At 39.6% G+C, this 11,578-nt stretch overlaps 1 protein-coding gene across 1 annotated transcript in view; it reads left to right on the forward strand.

The window, feature by feature from the left end:
* The window catches only part of tenm2a (teneurin transmembrane protein 2a), a 346,633-nt gene that overhangs the window by 38,231 nt on the left and 296,824 nt on the right, over positions 1 to 11,578 (forward strand). The window lies entirely within an intron of this gene.

Below are 11,578 nucleotides of genomic sequence, written 5' to 3' on the forward strand. Positions count from 1 at the left end.
ATCCAGGAGGGACTCAGAGTGGAGCTGCTGCTTCTCCATGTCGAGAGGAACCAGTTGAGGTGGCTCGGGCATCTGGTTAGAATGCCTCCTGGATGCCTCCCTGTAGAGGTGTTCACGTCCCACTGCGAGGAGGCCCAGAGGAAGACCCAGGACACACTGGAGGGACTATTTTTCACAGCTGGCCTGGGAACGCCTTGGGATTCCCCTAGATGAGCTGGTCCAAGTGGCTGGAGAGAGGGAAGTCTGGGTCTCTCTGATTAGGCTGCTGCCCCCGAGACCTGACCCCAGATAAGCGGAAGAAAATGGACAGATGGATGGATGTTTAACATATACTGCTTCTTTTATTTCTCTTTCAAATTACCTGTCTTTCCTGTCTAAAATGTGCACATTAAACTCCTTAAGAGACCATCTCTTGATCCTGAGATGAAGATGGCCTGACCTGAGACCTGAGTCTTGACCTGGTGAACTTGCTCTTATGTGTTGTGCCATTCATCAGTGCCGCTGCTATGTTGTTGTTGTTGTTGTTTTCCTAATATAATGGTCTGAACAGTGTTTGCTGCCCTGGACTGCAAACTGCTAGGCTTCTGTATGGACATTTTATCTTTACAGTGTACAAGTCTGAGAATGTTCTTATAAGGTTTTTTTACTACGTACTTCAACAACAYGTAAGATTACAGGTCTCATATGTCATGACTTTTTTTGTATGGACTACTCATAGTCAAAGAGAACTCTTGTGAGTGAGAAATCATTGGAAAGTCTTTGCACTGCTGCACACAATGTGCAATCAGACTGAATACAGACAACAGTTGTCAGAGTGTCTTTATTTTCAGTTTATTATGGAGGAGATGGAGGAAGATTATTTGGTACTCCTGTTGTTAACTTTTATATCTATTTAGGTCAGTTGTTCATTTGTCACATAAAGGAAGGAGACCCCATTGTTTCTGACGAAGTTTGTGGGAATGTGCTTACGCTGCTTGATCCGTATGTATTTTCTCCTGATCACCACAGCCACAGCTGCCCAGAGGAGGCAGACTTACTTCTGGCCAGCATTGTTCTCTGGGCTGTCTCCTGCACGTAAAAAAAATAGTCCCATCTTCTTTCACAAGTTATTTTACTATCTTTCTAAGTTTTAATTGACTTTTTATTCAGTTTTACTGGAAAAGGTGCTTGGTGTATTTTTTTCACAGTCTTGAGGTGTATTCACACTTGACACATTGGGTCTACTTTAAACAGAGTTTGTTTCCTCTGTTGGTCTGGACCTTTTATGCAGGTGTGAATACACTCATAGAACCCTGGTGTGGACCAAACAACCAGACCAAGACCCACTTTGAGGTGGTCTCAGTCCGYTTCTAAACAAATACTTGTGAGGGTTGCTTCTGGACCAGCCCCGAAACAGATCATCTACAGCAGTAGTTCCCAAAGTTGGGGTCGGGACCCACAATGGGGTCCTGAAACATCAAAGTGGGGTCCTGACAATATTTTCTGAATTAAGTCCACTAAAAAATGACAACTAAGACATTTTTTGCCATTGTTGTTACAAAATAACAAAAGTAGTGTACTTAAAAAGGACAAAAATAACCTAATAAATAATGTTACTAATGTTTATTTGACGTGAAAACAATGTTTATCAACCAACAACAGCTGGGGGCACAGGTCTCTGCTGCTGGTATTTTGTGGGTCAAAAGCTGAGAAGTTTGGGAACCACTGATCTACAGTAAATGTGCCTTTTAGGACTTTACTGTGATGATGTGTGTTTTTGTCATTCTTTGTTATCTCCCTCTTGTGTTCCCTCATTGTTATCACACATTCTCCTCAGTCTGTTTACCTGTATAATTATTATCCTCACCTGTTCAGTAATCTCCAGCCAGTCCTCCTCCCAGGTGTTCCTCATTTCCTCGTTCCCTCTGTTTGTTTAAATACTAGTCTTATCCTCCACACCCTCACTGGTTCATTGTTTGATGTTTCATCAACTGTTTGGTTCTCCTCGTCGTCTCCCTGTTGTCTTTTTAGTTTTTGTAGTTTGCTGCCACATCTGCTTTTTTTTTGATAAACATTCTTATTTTTGAAACTTTATATTCTCCATCTGGRTTTGGATTCATTCTCCTCGCTAAACCTAACACTTTACAAGCAACGGCTGCTAAGCAACATGGTAACAATTAGCTCTTCAGTGTTGCTAACGTTACCACTACGCTACAAACAATGGGCCGTTGTGGGTCAGGGAATGTGGAGCGTCTCATCTCCTTTGGGTTATGGCATGCATTTGCCGATACTGTCCCCAAATTATAAGTATTATGATCGTGAAACCACCTTTGAAAATCATCTTTGAGCTGCTTGAAATTCTAAATGGTATTGCAGTTTTTTTTTAACAGAACCATTTTTCTTTTCTGGTCTGTGCTTTGTACCACCCCTGTCATTTCTATCCAGTGGGAGCAATGATTGTCACCTGCGTGGCTTTGTTTATAAGTTATAATATGCTTGCAAGCAAGCACAATGTGAATGAAAACSGCACCAAATGAAAAAAAAATTAAGTCCACTTTTGGTCTGGACCAAACAAGCGGACTAAGGGTGTATTCAGACCAGAAAAGTCCTTTGGTCCAATTGTTTGGTCCGGACCAAAATGGACTTTACTTTTTTCATTTGGTGTAGTTTGTATTCACATTGGGCTTTTTTTTGCAAACGAACTATAAGTTGTAAACAAAGCCATGAGGCTGACGATCATTGCTCCCATTGGACAAAAAAAGGACAGGGGCGGGACTGAGCCACAGATCCAGAAGAAAACAAGGAAGTCCTGCATGCTGCGGTTCTAATGCGCACATTTTTGCTGATAGGACAACTGCAATAGCATTTAAAATGTCAGAGGCAGCTAATTTAATGGTGGTTCCGTGATGATATTCTAATTTTGGAGCGACGTCAGTAAATGTGTCCCGCGACCCAAAGGAGAAGATGTGCGCTGCGTGTTCTGACCCACAACATGCTGGCAGTAGAGCTGCTAACAGGAGACGACGAAACAGGTATGTTTTCAGTTTATTTAGCTCAGCAACAGTGGCCTGTGAAGTCCAAAAAGGTGCATGTTTAATGCAGTTGGTTCGGTTAGAGTCCGGTCTGTTTTCACACCAGAAGCAAACTGAAGYGAACCGCACCAGAGTTTGTTTGGAAGCGGACMGAGACCACCTCAAAATGAGCAGGTCTGAATACGACCTTTAGACTTAACTGATGTGAATATCCCCTTGGCTTGCAGCAAAAGATTCTGCTTTGAGATCAGCTCACTGCAACCATACATAAACAAACACATTCAGAAAGCTCTGACCAATCAATGCTTGACCCATACCCTGATGAGAACTAGTTCTGACTGAGGGCAATGCACAAGACGTGTGTCTGTTGGTGGTAAGAGACAAAAAGCTGTTTTTGTTACCAACCCATGTCAGTGAGACACGAGAACGGATCTTCTCATTGACTTTAAATCAGGCTTGAAGTGCACCACAACATTATGACTAATTTATGACATAAACCTGGAACTCCAAACTCATAACCAGAGCTGAAGAAACCATTTGGATGAGTGGTGATACTTCAGGAAATGTAAGAAGTTTAGTTGTTTTGTATTGAACCATTTAGAACCATCATGTCSKGGATGACTGAGAATTTACACCAATGTACTGCCAGGAGTGTCTCAGGGAAACAGAAAATTAGAGAGAAAAAATATATTTCCAATAGAGCACAGCAGCATCATAACTGGGAATACACTTACAGAAGACTAAAGAAAAGCTTAAACTATTTCTCTAAACAGAGGTAAACAAGTAAGATATTAATCATTGTCAACCATGCCTCAAAATCTGAGCTATTGCTTTAAAYCTTGTTTTCTAGTTTGGTTGTTTTCCCTGACTAAGAACAATAAAATCAACATTTTGATATCCCTATCAGTATTTGACATTTTGGTTGAGCCAGTGCCCAGGAGTGATTGTATTGTTTTAAGATAAAAATAATACTAACAATAATAACTTGGTAAATACACATGTACTGATGCACATGTTTAAAAAAAAAAGACTTGGCTGTTGTTATTTAACTCCCAGTCATCCTCCCACACAGCAGGGCAGCCAGACTCTTGACACCATTCCATTTAGCCCACACTCCTGCCGGAGGATTCAGCTAATAACTCACATAGCCGTAGCACCAAACAATTACTTTCAAGAAGAAACAGAGGAATCAGGGGAAATGAAGGGAAGCGTAACCTTGAGAAGGGATAATGTTATTTTTTTTAACATTAGTCAAAACCGCTGTGTTGAGAGCGATTCAGCAAGGAAAAAAAAAAGGACGAAGAAGAAAACAGGGCAAAACATCAGAGTTGGTTAATGAATCTCTCACTCGTGCTTAAGTTGCATTACAGCTCACATTCATCACTATTCAAGGCCTTTCTCTTCTGCTCTCTGCAGGCTGGAAATAAAAAGAGTCCGTGGAAGAAATGAAAAGGGAAAAAAAATCCCAGTATGTCTAAAATTAAATGATTCTCCTAACAATGACTAAATTACCTGAAGCAGCTTGGGACATTTAGGAAACATACACAGACCTTCATAAACAATCCATCAAGCATAATTTGCTTATAACTGTACAATACAGTAAGACAGTRGGTGTGAGTTTATGGAAACATAGCCTTTAGCCAAAGCACTGTCCTTCTAATCAAAGTAATGTAAAGAAACGAGGAACAGAAAAKATTTTCCCTCCAGATTTTTTTAAGYGTCTCCTCTCTKCACTTGTTTCTGTTTCTCTTTTMTATTCTAAAGACATGCCAAATATACAGAGTGGATATTCCTCATAGAATTGGATTGAAATACCCTTGATCTTTGTTAGACAGCATGAAAACATAAAGCAATCTGTTATGTTTGTAATCTCCCATTCACTGAGAASTGGGGAGAATAAATTAAGATTCTTTTATTTTAGGCATGTGCATCGCAATAAATGAGGAACTACAAACAGAAAAATACAACAAAGAGTAATCATATTCCTATTTATTTTTTTAATGTGTGGCRAACACAAAAACGCTTGATTGTATGTGCTTGTTTTTTTTTTTCTAATAGCAATGTAAATTATCCGTATCAACACTCTCAAACCTAAGAGTACAAATAACCTGAACATATTCAACACAGATACAACATGTTTTTTGGAATGTGTTGCAAAGCATCCTGGGACAAATACAAACTGATTTGAATTGATTATGTCAAGGGAAAAAGGGGAATTWTCTCATGCAGTTGAACTACAAATAAGGTTGAGATTTAATTTAATAGGTGTGAAAAGAGTAGGCCTAAGTTGACACTTCTACTTGAAATGATAAGTATCATCTAAGTATTTATTATTAGTGTTATTATTGATCTGTTGTGTTCAACAGGTAATTGTTTAAGAGGAGAGAGGATTAATTACAAGCAGAAAACAGGATGTTATCAACATGACAAATTGCTGTTTTTGTTACAGACCAGGTCTGTTTCCCTAAAAACCAAATATTTTTGCTAAAAGCAAGCCCAGTTTCTAAGAATGAAGTGTGTTTATATGTTTATGTGTCAAAGTACGTCTCTGTTTATCTAGTGGATAACCTCACGTGTTCGGCTGTCGTCAGAGACACGTCAGAAAAAGGTGTGTGAGACACAGTTGCTCCAAGTCAGATTYGTTGTTGGAAAACTTTTCAGATTTGTTCTGTGTTGTGCTAATAAGTCCTGGTGAGCTGTTATTTTTGTGTCCCTTTAAATAAAACTTATTGAAATCAGCCACTTCATTTATATCTCTGGTTCACTCACTCAGTAGTTTTGCAGCAGTGAATTCATCTCGCTATGCTGCTGTCCTAATTAGACCCATTGTTTGTTTGTTTTTTTAGTTTTTTTTATTTTCTCTGTATGATAGCAGTTTGCTAAGTAATAAAAAAAACATGCACAATAAGATTCTGAATGTGAAGTTACTGCTATATGGAAGGAATCTACTGTATTTTATTTTGTTTGCTTCTCGGTTTTGAATTTAATCACGAGGTAATTCACACCATGGCCATTTTAAGAAAAACTTTTAAATTTGAATCAACAGTTTGACATACATGAAATTATCCACTTAGGAAAGAAACTGTCTACACTAGGAATGGGCAACTTAAAAGTTGGAAGTGGCACATTGTTTTGTCAACACTACCAGAGGGCCACATAGTGCTGCACACTTACCCAGAAGTAACAAAACTTCCATTTAAAAATGTTTGCGAATAAAATGTTTATTAAACTAAATTATAGTGCGGTAATATAACATATTTTATGCTCAAATGCAYGCTTAATAATTGTACCTTTATTTCTTAAATATGAATACCAAACGTTGAAGCAGAGGTGCCCAAAGTGGGGTCCGTGGGCCAAAATTGGCCCACCAAGCCATTTGATTTGGCCCACCATCAGTTGTCCTAGTTATTAGATTCTAATTATGTTAAGATTAAATATAAAATACAAGTAACTACAAGAGACATTTAGATTAGATTTAAGTCCATATCTAGATTTGCACACCACATATACTCAAATTTTAAATTATGAAAAGTCCCATGAGCCTTTGCTGCCTGAGCATACGCTGAATTTTCTCCATGTCCATTGACTGAAAAAAAAAGAACGTGGGCAACCACGCTGACTGCTAGCTTAATCATAAAAAATAAAACAACTTAAGAAGTATTTGTATTTCTTATTTTATTGCATTTGGCCCACGGCCCTCAGATTGATTTTAATGTTGACCCTATCATGCAAAACGTTTGGGCACTCCTGCATTAAAGCAAATAAACGCTAAACACTTAGCGAGCTGAAGTGCAACAGCATAAGACTCCTGTGTGGTTCTGGTAAAGTGTTGCTGTTGTTTTGTAATCGTGGCATCAATAAACTTTTTATAATTAGCTTTGTRCAACATGTTGTAGTAGTGACTTATATTAAAAGCATCATGGCAGAGAGTGTTTTTAAACAGACCAAACATAAGTTTGCCTTGATATTCTGTGAACAAATACAAATACTCGTATTTTTCTTTATAGGCCGAACACACGTCACCCACAGTCCAGATGTGGCCCGCAGGCCGCCAATTGCCAATCCCTGACCTTTATGTTTAAAATGCAGACTTAATTCGCCATTGKAGTAAATTACTCAAATTGTGGTAAAAACATGTTTTTTTTTCTTCTCTAGATTACTGGTAAGTGGGTAAAACTGAGGCATTACAATCTCTTTACACTACTTTCATTTTGGGATCTTTTATATATATAAAGAACTGAAAGTAAGTCCAGATTTTATGAGTACTAAGGATTTAAAGTGAATAGAGTAATCCGGTGATTTTCCAAAATGCCACGAAGGCTATCCTCTAAATCCTCATCTGGAGCTGACATTTCCACTTATCTCCTCGGATATGTGTTGATACTTAATGTATGTCGGAATCCAAGCTACAGTSTGGCTTTCTAGGAGAATTTGTGTAAAGATAACTTTACACAATGTTTATATGGCCGTGTGAAGACACGTATCTCCTGCGCCCGCTCAGCTGGAGAAAGAGAGCGCATCAGAGATGATGCGATTTGAGAGGAGATCGGGGAATTCCTTCAACATCATGCTCCTATAAATCATCTCTTTAATCAGCCAGAAACTCCCTCCTTAGAGCACAGCTGACAAACACATTCACACATCATAATGCAAAAAGAAAAAGAAAGAATAAATACCCTGCTGCAGTGGTGATGGAGCGTGACGGCAGCACACACTGGGCTAAACGAGAAGCGAAGATGGAGGTATGAGTGACTGAATGGAGGGACAGTTGGGGAGATGGAGTGGAAGAGACATTGTTGACACAGGAGGGGAGAGTCAGTGCTGAGCCAAGCACTGCCAGGTTGGTAATTGGATCAAGTCTTTGGGGAAGAGGAAAGACACTAGGGAAGGGGGGTAAAAATCCCTCGTCTCCTGAGCCCATCAGCCAAAAGTGGCTACAGACTGTATTACACACTCATTTAGCTGATAGAATTCAACACCCGGCCTAAACAAGAAACAGACCTAATCATGATCCATGCTGTGTTTTATTCTTAAACATGCTAGATTTTTTTTGGTGTTTTTTTATTTTTTTTGGCCAGAAAAAAGTTTTAATATGATGTTTGTAGAAAATTAAAAATCTGTACACAATACAGTGGAATCTGTCTTAATACCATCCCTCCCCCTGATGTTCAGCCTGAATGAGAGAGACRGAGACAAGATAAAAAAGACAGAGTTGTCCAATAGTTGTATTACAGTAATACCTTGGTTTAATGGATGTCTGCTTTGGAATAAGGCTCTGCTCGCTCCGATTGAGATTTTGTTGTGTTGAAAGGATAAGGTGCGCCCCACCACCGCCCTCATAAATCCTCTCCTAGATGAGATTGGGGTTCAGAACGAGAGAATGAGCGGCCTGTAAGAAAGACGGAATGATGCTCACAAATCCAGCTGAGGATTTGGCTGTGGTGATTCAGTGTGTGTGTTTTCGAGGGAGGGTGAATCCCACATATGGGTTCTGTTAATCCTCCAATAGGTCCTGATGTTGTATGTGACACACACACACACACACACACACACACACACACACACACACACACACACACACACACACACTTAGCCAAACCTACTCTGAGCTAATGTTTCTCAAATGCTGCTCTTTGCCGGACAACGTTATTTTGTTATCTCTTCTGCTTGGCCCTCTAGCTCTATTATTCATGCTCTCTCTCTCTCTTTCTTTTTTGTCTGCACTTAGAATACGTCACTTCTCCGCACTATTTTCTGAATGCAGATGGTTGTAAAGAGAGTGAAGGATAAAAGAAAATGAAGGGAGGGAGGTAACAGCTGGTTGAGCCAAGGGTCAACTAACCAGTGTTTGCTCTGAGTTGTTAAGCTCTTGTTGGATGCTTAGAGTGATCTAAGAGTACGACAAAGGTGCATGGGAGGCATCAGAGCATCCTGATGGGATATGAGAAGGTCAGAATGGAAGGCTACAGGGAASAAAGTCGAGAGAAGATGACAGGAAAGAAGGACTCTGATAAATTTCCTGAGCTCTGGGAAGGCCAGCAGCGTAGGGGAGTGGGTCAGGTCATCTGCATGTAAACAGCAGATGTCAAAAGCCGCCTGCACATGCCACCGCCCCGCGGGCCGGAGTGAGCTGCGCAGTCAAGGACTCATCTCGCCCTGCTTGCCCATATGCTGCTGTCTGAGCCCCGTGAGCTTAAGGCCCGGAAAAKACATTGACAGTGACAGCTACCCTAYACCTCGGGGATTCACATGAGATTTAAACAAGTGTCGCTTCCATTAGGCTTTACACACCAGTCAGCAGCGCGACAAGCAGGTCCGGGCACGCTCGCGCTCATTAGTCGTGTGGACTCTGGTACTGGCAGGGTCCTAATTGTTTTTCCCTTTAACTGAGCAACTTCATCAATAATCATTAAAAGGTGCTCAAGCAGGTGGAGGGACTTCTTAACTTTGTCACACTCACACATATACATCTGTCCATGCAAAAACGCAAAATGGAAATACTTGTTTCATCTTTTTTTTTTTTTTTTAGATCCTACAAAGTAAATCTCCTGGCACACATTGGCTTTTCTAGATGATTTGAGCAGCACTGATAGAGCTCCTGGAATATCTGTGTTAAATAACAGGGAATTTAGGTTACTGCGTATTAGCTTTACTAAATTAATCTAATAGAGCAAGACTGGGTAGAAAAAGACAAATGGAGTAAATTAAGTCGTTTTTTATAAAGCCCATCTGTGAATGAAATGCCTWTTTAAGTAGTTTTTTTCTATTTTTTGCGACATAACTGACCACATCTTTTTTTGTGCTTTGGATTTGTCAGCATTATTGTTGTACAGATGGGTCCCCCCTCTACATAACCTGCCCTCCTGCTTTCTGGTGTTGACATTTCAGAYGTACGTCTCAGAGCATGCTGAGTTCTGAAAAGGTTGTCATAGCAAATTCTCAGGCAATGTTTCCTCCTCACCCTCAGCGCCTCTACCTCTTTATGYATTTCTCTCATATTCTTCTCTGTCACGTTCTGTCAGTCATTWAGTAAATTAGTTTACAGATTTTGCTGTATTTCTTTGTCTTAATTCCTATTTCTTAATTCTTGCTTTTTTGTTGTTTTTCATAAAATGATTTTATACCCACACTATTCTTTATAACAGCCAATATTAGACACTTCATAAACATGCATATATTACTTTAGTATCTTTACAGATGATAGCAGTTTATAGTAAGGGTGATTTTTTTTGGCGAACATGTAATGCTTTTTTAATCAAAAACTATGCACAATAAATTGTTTTTATCACAATAAAATAAACTAGAGAATTTGCATTTCCTGCAAAAATGCATTTTGCTTGGTTATTGCCGAAACATTTTTTTGCATGAAGTGCTGATTTTTGCACTTCAGCATGAAAGGCTGTGGGCAAAATGCATTCCTTCAAGGAATAGAAACAAAACAACATTCCTGCAAATATTGTTCTACTCGTGTTTGTAAAATCAATATGTGTTATTACATACAACTGTGTTGGTCCTTTTTTTTCCTGATCCCTACCCTCAGTTGTATCGCGCCTCCCTCTTTTGGAGGTGATTTAGCTTTTCTGTTTCATTGTACGTTTCTCCTCTCCCAGTTGTGTCATCTGTTGCTGATAGCTGCAGCATATTAGAGGAAGCCAGCCCTGAGGCGGCCTATTTGTATGGGTCRTGTGCTCTCGCAGCCTATAGAGCTGACAAAAAAGCTTTCCAGCGAGAACACATTGTGTGTTTGCTCCCGCACTTACACACAAATCACTCTTGTTCATTTACTTTTCCTGTCCTGAGGAGATGGCGCTGCGCTTGGGGAAAGTTTCCCCTGCTCTCCCCTGGCGAGGCCCAAGTTCCCTCTGTGTGATGTCTGCGTGTGTATTTGTGCACTAAAGCCAGCAAGTGAGCATGTTAAGAATAGCTGAGGGGAATAAATGCTATTGGTCCCTKTGGGCGCACATGAGTTGCAAATAGAGACATGAGCAGAACTGGTTGAACTGATTAAAGCATTCAGCGTTGAATACTGTTAGGCTATAAATTCATCAAGTAGAATCAGATAGAAAAGGTATCATTGAACAATAATCTATGAATAAAAACCAGCAGACATGAAAAAAGCTCATTTAAAGCAGTAGTTTGGGTCTTTTGAAGTGGGGTGCTGTGTGAAGGTTATAAACAATGAATATCTTTCCTGTTGTAGACAGCGCTTTGAACAACTGGCTTTTGGTTAAAGAGAGCTTAATTCTGACCAAACTGGAAAGCTGATGGGTAATTATATCAAGGCTGACTGTAAAGTGGCCTGCCGCCATCTTAGATATTTTTAACCGTATCATAGTAGTAATATTCTGACCAGATTGTTGAGATGTTGGCTAACTTTATTTATTATTATACTTGAGATCATATTATACATGAATAAATAGAATAACTACAAAGCTAAATTATTTAATCAAGAGAGTTTCAGCTACTTTATTGGTTCCCATTAATTGCTTTGGTTGATTATCCATCTAATTTGTGGAAAAGAAAATCCAAGAAACTGCAAATCGACCAAGCTACTTTTTCAGTAAGAC

This window comes from Austrofundulus limnaeus, unplaced genomic scaffold (assembly GCF_001266775.1).
Source record: "Austrofundulus limnaeus strain Quisiro unplaced genomic scaffold, Austrofundulus_limnaeus-1.0 Scaffold291, whole genome shotgun sequence".
Lineage (NCBI taxonomy): Eukaryota > Metazoa > Chordata > Actinopteri > Cyprinodontiformes > Rivulidae > Austrofundulus > Austrofundulus limnaeus.